The sequence below is a fragment of the Camelus bactrianus genome, chromosome 27 (genome assembly GCF_048773025.1).
Source record: "Camelus bactrianus isolate YW-2024 breed Bactrian camel chromosome 27, ASM4877302v1, whole genome shotgun sequence".
In the NCBI taxonomy this organism is placed as follows: Eukaryota; Metazoa; Chordata; class Mammalia; order Artiodactyla; family Camelidae; genus Camelus; species Camelus bactrianus.
Window position 1 is genome coordinate 36,747,788 of NC_133565.1, and position 8,178 is coordinate 36,755,965.

Genomic DNA, 8,178 nt, shown 5'->3' on the forward strand with positions numbered 1-8,178 from the left:
CCTTGATGCACTTGCCTCCGGGAAGGGCATCTAGACTCTCGGAGACTTAAAAGAGGGGCTGAATTTTTTTCAATTCATGGTGGGGCTGAAAGTCAAGGCATTTTTGTAGGAGCTACTGCTTAGGTAAAAAGTTTTGTTCATTTGTTTTGCTGGTGTTTTTCGTGGACATGCTTGGCTTGGAATATCAAAAGCCGAGGAAGCGGGCAGACAGGAGGGTCAAAACCATAGATTAGGGGTGTGTTCAGGAGATGTAAGTTCTGCTTCCCCATGCGGGTAAAATTTCTGGGAGCAGAGAAGGGAGTTTGCAGTTTGCAGACAGAACCCCCAGCGGGTATGGAGGCTGCAAAGATTGTTTGTATCTCCCTTCCTGGGGGCAGAGTTCAAGGGAATTGGGTGGGGCGGCCTTTAAGTGAGAGCTTTAAATAAGGTATCTGTTTGTTAGGCCCAAAGTTAGGTTTTTTATTTTGGGTTTTTTTTTTAACTTGTTTGTTTACATAAATCATGTAAGAACTTAGTAGCTCTCACCTCATGGACCATCAGAAGGGGCATGGTGAAATGGCTGAGTTACAGTCTCACTGTGGAATTCTAGTTTAAAAAAATGAGTTTTAACTCTATGTACTAACATAGAAACATCTCCAAAATATGGCGTTGAATTTTTTAAAAAGTGCAGAAAAACAACATATCCATTTATGTAAAATCACAGTTAACGTGTTTACACATATACACCAGAAACCATCCTGGAAGGAGAGACAGCAAGTTGAGAGCACTGCTTGCTTCTAGGAAAGGAAATGAGACCAGTGGAGAGCAGGGGGTTTTAAAGAGAGATTTCCCTCTAAATATGTTTCTTACCCTTAACTTTTTCCACGCGTGTGTTGCTCATGTAATAGAAAATAAACACAGTAACGTTTTATAAAATCTGGAGGCTTGGAGAAGGAGGCAGTGGTAGAAATACGTGTCTCATACTTCGTGCTTTCTCCTGCTGACGCCACGAAGTATTTTTAAAGTGGCTAATTCACTACCGGTCAGAAAGCATTTAGCCTTCATCCCTGCTTCCCCTCTGGATCATTTAGCTTATATGACTTTTTCCCTCAGGTGTGTGTTTTTATCTCCCCATTATGGCTGTTCTTCTGCCTCTCATTTCACACAGCACCTTTGGGGGCTCAGTAAAGACTTAGTAAATGAGTAACAGCTCAGGCTCTTCCAGCCTCAAGGTAGAGAGTCCTTCCTCCTGTGCCCAACCTCCCAGACTCACCAAAATCCTGCTGTGTTTCCAGGCTCAGACACCACATCTGCTGGGAACCCACCCCTCCCTGGTCCCTCTGATTAGAATGTGTGGTGTCCCCCCTGCCCCGTACATCCATGATGCTACGTTGCAGCATTATTTGTTTGCATGACTGTGTCTCATGCTTCTGTAAGTCTGGCTTCTCTAGCTCAAGGCCTCCGAGCACAGGGGACCAAGCTGAAGTCATCCTGCCACAGCTGTGCTAAAGCCGTGTGTTCACTGGGTGCTCAATAGATGAATGTTTGGGTTCAGTTAAAATTTAAAGGTTGGGAATTTTATACAGGCTCTTACAGAATCTTAAAAGGAGGTAAGAGTGGTAACCAGCACGGAGGTAACAGCCAGCACAGTTTTCAGTCTCAGAAAAGAATGCCGCAGCCCTGAGTGTCTGAGACTCCATCTCTCAAGCACAGGTGCAGTGAACGGCAGGTGGTTTCGGCAGCAGCTCTTTGCAGACCTCTGCAAGTCGTTCTGGACAAGAAATCCCTAAGTGTGGAGTTCCCTGTCAAGCGGAATACACCCGCTTCCGTGCCCATCGATGCTGTGGTGACTTACTAGCACCAGGGGTCATCGCCTTTGAGGACAAGCCACGTTAAATGTGGCATCTGGTTGTTTTAATCTGTTTCAAGTCTTTTTTTCAGCGAAGCACAGGGTTTGGCTCACTCTCCCTTTCTGTCCCTACCTCAGTCTGTAAACCTTCCAGAGTGTATCTAAAGCTCCCATTTACCTACTCTCCATTCTTCCTTTTGCTAACCCAGTGGATTTGAATTAACAGGCTGGGAGACATGTCTTTCCCCCTGGAGGAAGAGGCACACTTGGGAGATCCTGCCTCCTTTATCACAGGCCACTTCCCCAGTCCCTGCCGCTGCTCCTACTGTTCCCCGGGACCCGTGCACAGGGTAGCTCTGACCACAGCCCTGGCCTTCTTAATGCCAATGCAATTTCAGATCTCAGGTCTCAAATGTCACTTCCTAACGGCACTTGGCATGGTGCCTGGCAAAATGCTTGAAATTCGATATTTATTAAATGACTGAATAAATGCATGAACCCACCCATCTCCCTATCCATCCAACCACTCTGCCATCTAAAGTCACCGTGACGTCAGCAGCAGAGCACTGCGGCTCCGTCGGAGAAGGGCTTCAGCCAGCCGGGGGCAGCAGAGCCTCACCGTGTTGGGGAGGGCTCTGGCAGTGTCTGGGAGTGTCACTTCAGAACGTCCCTCCGGCCGCAAGTCTCGGAGCAGAATTCGGAGTTTGTTGTGCTGGAGCACGTCTTGCTACTGGAGTGTGTTTCGTCTTAATCTCATGCCTTGCTTTCTAAATGCACCAGACAGCATGTAAAAATACTTAAAATGATTACGTAACAGTAGCCTTTGTTCTCCAAGTGAGATTCTCTCCACTGCAGGCTGCCTAGAGGAAGGGGGCACATCCAGTCCTCCTCTGTTCAAACTGCCTCACAGGCAGCTACACTGCAGACGAACCGGGGCTGAAATCAGTTTGTAAAATGAGACCTGAAGATGCACAACAGACGCAGGCGGCCCTCTTGACAGCTTCTGCCCTACTCGAGGTGGGCAAAGCGTGCCTCTTTTTCACAGTCCAGGACTCTGGATTGTCTCCGTGGGACGGACAGTTCTGTTTTGTTTTAATAAGCGGATGGCAAAGAAGTCCCAGAACAGAGATGGGACTAGTGGGAAGGGGTCCCAGGCGTGTGCACTCAGAGTGCTTTCACTTCTGTCCGGGAACACCCTCCCACTTTCCTTCCTTTTGGCTCCCCGAAGTCCATGTGTAGCCCCGTGGAAGTCTGGGGAGGTAAATGGTGACTTACAGAGACATCAGAACAATGAGTTACTGCTCCACGGATCTGTCCATCCGGGGTCCTGGGATTCTCAATATACACTGACTCTGACGTCACTTCATTTTTGAAAAAGGGAATACGTCCCCAAGGAAAAGGAAGACTCGTGGGGACAGGACCGCGTCTTTTTGTGTCTGTGTCTCGGGGCTTTCCCAGCGCCCGCCAGAGTGTGGACCCTCTAAGAGTTTGCTAAGTAACGTGAGAGACTTTCTGGCTGACGCTACCAAACCAATACCCAGTCTTACCTGAGGTAAGAGGAACCTTGATGTCTGTGGACCCCATTTTCCCTACCCCTTCCATATTTGAGCACTGGCTTTAGTCTAAACCTTGCAATTCTCCATGCCCTCTTGCACCCACAAGCACACTGAGACAAGCGGGGCTCAGGCTGAGATTCGGCCAGGTCACCCAGCCATGTCCTGATACAGCGAGACGACGAAATCCTTAGGTCTTTTGACCCCAAGCACAAGCAAGCTTTGCACTGACTGTTCCATCTCGTGGAGCCTTTCTCTAGCTCCAGCGGTGGCTCTCAGTCCTTACTGTGCTGTAGAATTAGCGCAGAGCTTTAAAAAAGCTCTTTCTGTGTTAGTAGTCCCTGTTCTTTCCTACTGTTCTCCAGTCGCACTCCGTCTGCTTGTTCATGGTTTCCTCGGCTCTTTGAGAATATGAATGACCGTTGATTTAAGGTCTTCTTCTAGTAAGTTCGGTAACTTCCCTAGGGACAGTTTCTGTTAATGTTTTCTGTGACTGAGCCATACATTCTTGTTTCTTTTTGTGCTTCATAATTTTTTTTGAAAACTGAACATTTTGAATATTATACCGTGGCAACTCTGGAAACCAGATTGTTCCCTCCTTCAGTGTTTGTTTCTGTTGCTTGCTGTGGGCTCAGCTGCCTGTTTGCTGAGTTATTTTTCCAAGCTGTTCTGCAGTTTGTGACCCTTGTTACATGTGGTCCCTGAAGTCTCTGTTCTTTAGCTTCTGCTCGGCTGGTATCTGACAGAGTTCCTTGAATGCCAGGACCTGAATGGGAGAGACACAGAGACACAGAGACCCAGAGAGAGGAAGGCCTCTCCTCGTCTTTGCCCACGGGCCCGGCCCCAGGGCCGTCCCTCAGTGCTCCTTCACCTTCTGTCAGCTCCCAGTGGCTCCGGCCAAGGCTTCCAGGATAAGCTGAACCGCAGGGATGAAAGAAGACACTCTTGTCTTGATTCTAATCTTAAGGCAAAAACTTTCAGTCTTGCATGATTGAGTGTGATGTTAGCTGTGGGAGTTTTATAAATGCCCTTCTTCTGTTGTTGTTTTCTTGTCAAGCCCATACAGAACCACTGGTCTGATTACAAAAAAAAGAGAGAGACTAAATGTTGAAAGTGGAAAGGACCTCCAAGTTTAATTCTCCCACTGTAAAGACAGAGAAGCTGAGGCCCAGAGAAGACGTCTTACCCACGTTTACTAGGGTTGTTGAGGCAGCACTTGGGCCAACAATAATAAAGACTATGATGCATTGCCTGTCTGCTGAATGTCGGTCACCACGCCAAATAGCAGTGTCTTGTTCACTCTTCACGTTAATCCTGGGAGGTAGGCACCGTTACCTGCATGTTGTGAATGAGTAAGCTGGAGCTTGGAGAGGGCGAGAGGATCGTTCAGGCTGATGAGCTAATAAGCTGAAGAGCTGCTGAGTCTGGGTGGTCTTGTTACGTCAGGAAGTAAGGACGCTTCCAGAGGCTTGTAAAGGTTTGTCAGAGAACAAGCCAACTTGAAAATGCTCTAGGCTAAACATGTAGCAACGTGAACATCAAAAAATACTTAATGCAATTGGTTGAAATATTTAGAATTCATAATGATATTATGTTATAGATCCATAATGCCACTCAAATAAGATAAAACAACAAACTCACTTGCTACCAGGGGTAGTTGCTCTAACGTTAACTTTGAAATTCTGTAGCTACTTTCTTACTTTGAAAATAGGTTTTTATTTATCCAGATGCCTAATTCCTTTCCTTTCCCACTTTTTCATTAGGAATTGTTGCTGGGATGATCAAATAAACTTTGTCGATGAGGGAGAGTCTTAGGTACAGAAGAATGCAAGATAATAAATGTAAAGGAAATAACAGAACTAGGAAATGAATTCACAGCCCCTTAATGAACTGGTTGATTCAGGCAAGAATCAACAAAGGATGTTAAATGCATTCAGTGAAAGATTGATGGGGAACCGGTGTCCCGCACGTTTGCAAAATTCCACCTCGCAGAATAGGTGCTAAGCGTGAGCAGGAAGATGTAACTGTATAATCCTGGGATCCGGTTGTTATGGTCTTGACCCAAGGGTCAGTCTTCGCCTGGCAGGCGTGGAGACAACGAGCTCACGTGCCTTCTGACACGATGAGATGTGGAGTGCACGTCACCACCTATGGAGTGATTTTTTTTTTTTTTTTTGGCCAAAAGATATTTAACTTTTTGCTGAAAGGAAGTGGAAGCGACGAAGAACTCACGCTGCTCTGAGGAAGCAGCAGGCGAACCCAGATGAGGGCTTAACGAGCGAACGCTGAGGCAACACACGCTGAAGAAACGCACCACAAAACAACAAGTGACTAAACCAGCCATGAAGATGCTCCGAGCACAGCTGGGAAACCTTGAATAGCTTCTGGACATTAGATTACACGAAGGAACTGTTGTTCCTGTTGTTAGAGATGCTAACGTTACTGTGTCCACGTAGGGAAAGGTACGAGCTTTTTAGAGATGCTTTCTGCGTCTCGGGTGAACTGTGATAATATCTGTATTCATGGCATCTTAACAAGATCCGTGTGGAACACACGGCAAGTGCTGACGACTGTTAACTCTGCATCCGTGCGGCAGCTCCTCAGGTCACCTTCTTTTATCCCCAGTGCTCCACCTGCCTCCCTCCCCGACCCTCCTCACCCAGGCACTTCAGCTGTCCTGAGAAACACGACTTTCCCACTTCTAATGTTTCCTCTTGTTGACCCAGTGACATAAATACGTCGTCATCTTCAGTCACCCAGGGACATGCTTGTCCACTTAGGGGGAGGTCAGAGTCGGACCGGGGAAGGCCTGCCTCCAACTTCACGGGCCGTTTGCCAGAAGGGCAAGGACCCCGGGGTGACTAGTACACCACCTTGACCTGGTTAACTCCAACTCGTCAGACCTCACTTCAAAGATGAATTCCTTAGGCCAGACTTCGCTGGCCCCGGGAGAGCCCAGGCCGCCCTGTCCTCGGCTCTGACACCTGGTGAAGAGCTGTGTGCTTGCTGTTCTGTGGTCTGTTACCTCCACGGGGACGGAGGACCGGCCTTTCCTGGCTCATCCTCTCTTTCCACAGTGCTCAGCCCCTCGTGTGAGCTCAGTAACGTCTGGGGAAGTGAATCAAAGGAAACCATCAATCAGTAATTCTAAACGAAACCCTCCTGACAACAGTGCTTCTCAGGCCTGGCTGCGCTCCAGAATCACCTGTGAAGCTGATTTTTTTTTAACAGTCCCTACCATAGGCTTTTTTTAAGCACTTGTTTTTAGAACAGTTTTAGGTTCACAGCAAAATTAAGAGGAAGGTACAGAGATTCCCCATATCCACTTCACCTACTTACAAGCACAGGTAAACGCGCGTTGTCTGTAGTGTATAAGCATCGCAATCGACTACGTTATTGCTGCTGTTATTTTGAACAAACCGTTAGGTCAACTAAGATGAGGAAGTAACAAGCTCCTACGGCAGAGCACAGGGAACTCTGGTAAACGTCTCGTAGTGACCTGTCATGACAAAGCACACGAAGAGGCGTGCACGTCTGCGTGTGTGTGACTTAAACATGCCGCTTGCGCCCGAGGCTGACACAGCAGTGCCAACTGACTGCGCTTCAATTTCAAAAAATTGAAAAATTAAATAAGAAAGTGGGAAAAAAGGAAACATAATAGTATTTAACAGTAAATAATAATTTCAAAAGAATAAGAAAAATGAAAGTTTCCACTTCACCTTCGCTGAGCCCTTCTCCGATGCGCCTCCTTTCTCAGCGCAGGTCAAGCTTCTGATCTACGTTATTTTCATTTTTTTAAAGAACTTTTTCAACATTTCTTGCAAGCAGGTCTACTGGCAGCAGATTCCCTCTGTTTTGACTTCAGCCTTCACCTCTCCTGCACTTTTGAAGGACGATTTCACAGGACACAGAATTCCAGGCTGGTAGGTTTTTTCACTCAACACCATTTCTCTCCATTCGCTTTTTGCTTGTATGGTTTCTGAGGAGATACTTGGTGTAATTCTTATCTTTGATCTTCTGCATTAAGGCTTTTTCCTCCCCTCTGATTCCTTGTAGGATTTTTTTATCTTTCATTTTCTGTAATTTGGAAATCAGGTAAGCAGGTGCAGGGTGTGTTTTGGCACTGACGCTGCTTGTTGTTCTCAGCGCTCCCCGTACCTGAGGTCTGGTGTCCGGCGTTAATCTGGGGAAACCCCGACCGTAACTTCCAACATTCCTGTGCTCCCCACTCTCTCTCCTCCTGGTACTCGCGTTCTGTGCGTGTTGCACCCTCCGTGTTGCCCCACAGTCCCCGGACGTCCTGGTTTGGGGGGGGTTTGCCGTCTTTGTTCTGCAGCCTTTCTTTGCTGATTGTTTTGGGGAATTCGACTGAGATACCTTCAAACACAGATTCCTTCCTCTGTTGTGCCCAGTGTCCTGAGGGCCATCAGAGACCGTCTCCATTTCTGTGACAGTGTTCTCTGTCTCTGACATTTCTTTTTGGTTCTTTCTTGGGATTTCCATCCCTCTGCTGACATCGCGCCCCTGTTCTTGCACGCTGATTATTTCACCCATTAGAGGCCCTAACGCATTAATCATAGTCATTTTAACCTCCAGGCCTATGGTTCCAACGCTCCGTCCACGTCCGGTTCTGAGGCTTTTGCTCCATCTCTTCAGATTCTTGCCTTTCAGCGTGGCTTGTGATTTTTCCTGACAGTGGGAGGGGTACCCGGTGGAAGGGACTGCTGTAAATGAGCCTGCAGTGACGTGGAGGGGAGGGGTGGGGAGGGGACGCTCCCTGCAGGTCCGTGATTGGTC